At 41.0% G+C, this 2,612-nt stretch overlaps 1 non-coding gene across 1 annotated transcript; it reads right to left on the bottom strand.

Moving 5' to 3' along the window:
- Positions 1-547: 547 nt before the first annotated feature.
- LOC115898876 lies at positions 548-624 on the bottom strand. Its single transcript, XR_004058531.1, has one exon. It is a non-coding gene; the product is annotated as a small nucleolar RNA SNORD81 (small nucleolar RNA).
- Positions 625-2,612: the final 1,988 nt, after the last annotated feature.

The following is a 2,612-nucleotide window of genomic DNA, read 5'->3' as shown; positions in this document are numbered from 1 at the left end:
AGTGCAATAAAATAGAAATGAATACTAAGAATGTTTCTCAAAACCATACAATTACATGGAAATTAAGCAGCCTTTTCTCTCAATGACTTTTGAGTAAACAATAAAATTAAGGCAGAAATCAAGGAATTCTTTGAAACAAATGAGAACAAAAATACAACATACCACCATCTCTGGGACACAGCTAAAGCAGTGATAAGAGGAAAGTGTATACTGCTAAACCCTCACATCAAAAAGTTAGAAGAATCTCGAATGAACACTATCAAGGACACTTAAAAACATTATCATACATGTACCCTAGAACATAAAGTATAAAAAAAAAGAAAAAAAATAGCAACACCATATTTTATATTATTACCCACCATTCCTTACTCTATCTAAATTTACCTGTTAATCCTTACCAAGACCAAGAAAATGTATTTATTTTAACTACTTATCTCCTCTAGCACATTATAAACTCCATGACCTTGGGGCTTATCCATCTCTTCGTTCACCAAACAAAATAGTAAACATAGCAGAGCAGACATCCAATAGCTATATATCTTTTTTACAAAATATCTGACCTGTTATTATTATCAAATAATCAATAAGAGAGTTTAAGTTGGAGTGAGATTATCATATATCCAAAAGCTATTTTTGAATAAACGAATTCATGAGTAATAAACAAACAACAACAAAAAAAAAACTAATGCTCTACAAAGGTCAGCAAACTATGACCAGCCCACATTCTACTTTTGTCCATAAAGTTTTACTGGAACACACACAAAAACAAACAAACAAAAAACATTATCAAGGGAAAAACAAACAACCTTATTAAAAAGTGGGCAAAGACATGAACAGACACTTTTCAAAAGGCAACGTACACGTGACCAACAATTATATGAAAAAATGTTCAACATCACTAAACAAAGAAATGCAAATCAAAACCACAATGAGATACCATCTGACACCTGCCAGAATTACTGTTATTAAAAAGTCAAAAAATAACAGATGTTGGCGAGGTTGTGGAGAAAAGGAAATGCTTATACATTGTTGGTGAGAATAAAACTTAGTTCAGTCACTGTGAGAAACAGTTCAGAAATTTCTCAAATAACTTACACAGAACTAGAGTTTGACCCAGCAATCTCAATATTGGGTATATACCTAAAGGATTATAAATCAATCTTCCATAAAGATGCATGCATATATGTTTATTGCAACACTACTCACGATAGTGAAGACATGGAATCAATCTAGATGTCCATCAATCATGAGCTGGAAAGAAAACAAAGTATAAATACAACATGGAATACTATTCAGCCATAATAAAGAATGCAATCATGTCCTTTGCAGCAACATGGTTGAAGCTGGAGGCCATTATCCTAAGGGAACTAATGCAGGAACAGAAAACCAAATACTGCATGTTCTCACTTGTAAGTAGGGGCTAAACATTGAATACACAAGGACATAAAGAAGGAAACAATAGACCCCAGGGCCTACTTGAGGATGGAGGGTGGGAGGAGGGTGAGGATCAAAAAACTACCTATTGGGTACTATTAATACAAGAGTTAATAAGAAATGATTTTAGGCAGATAGTAAGGGTAAATGCTCTCAGTGGAAATTTTCCTGTAGTAAGAAACAACCCCCGAACCATCTCTTTTCTAACAGAAACGGCGGCTTGAAGGGCTGGGCTGTCAAGCTTTGATATGCAAATACCAGCCATTCGAAACTGGGTTCACCCAATATGGTGATTCCTGCCCTCTTCTTTTTTTTTTTTTTTTTTTTTTGAGACGGAGTCTCGCTCTGTCGCCCGGGCTGGAGTGCAGTGGCCGGATCTCAGCTCACTGCAAGCTCCGCCTCCCGGGTTTACGCCATTCTCCTGCCTCAGCCTCCCGAGTAGCTGGGACTACAGGCGCCCGCCACCTCGCCCGGCTAGTTTTTTGTATTTTTTAGTAGAGACGGGGTTTCACCGTGTTAGCCAGGATGGTCTCGATCTCCTGACCTCGTGATCCGCCCATCTCGGCCTCCCAAAGTGCTGGGATTACAGGCTTGAGCCACCGCGCCCGGCCCCTGCCCTCTTCTTATTACCATTGTGCCAAGTGTGATGGCCACCTCCAGATAACATCATGTGTTCAAAACATCACGACGGCCGGGCGCGGTGGCTCAAGCCTGTAATCCCAGCACTTTGGGAGGCCGAAACGGGCGGATCACGAGGTCAGGAGATCGAGACCATCCTGGCTAATACGGTGAAACCCTGTCTCTACTTAAAAATACACACACACAAAAAAAAACTAGCCGGGCGACGAGGCGGGCGCCTGTAGTCCCAGCTACTCGGGAGGCTGAGGCAGGAGAATGGCGTCAACCCGGGAGGCGGAGCTTGCAGTGAGCTGAGATCCGGTCACTGCACTCCAGCCTGGGTGGCAGAGCAAGACTCAGTCTCAAAAAAAAAAACAAAAACAAAAAAAACAAAAAACAAAACATCACGACGACCCACATTTGCATATTAACAGACTAAGGAGGGCCAGGTTTTTGGCAAGCTACGTGAATGACACACCTGGTCAAACCAATCCTCTGGGCCCTACGCAAACAAGACACCCCCTCCCCCAGCCTCCTGATGTAATGAACTGCCTTTCTGC

Source organism: Rhinopithecus roxellana, chromosome 7, assembly GCF_007565055.1.
Source record: "Rhinopithecus roxellana isolate Shanxi Qingling chromosome 7, ASM756505v1, whole genome shotgun sequence".
Lineage (NCBI taxonomy): Eukaryota > Metazoa > Chordata > Mammalia > Primates > Cercopithecidae > Rhinopithecus > Rhinopithecus roxellana.
The sequence above is the reverse complement of the archived record's forward strand: the minus strand, read 5'-3'. Positions and strand labels throughout refer to the sequence as shown.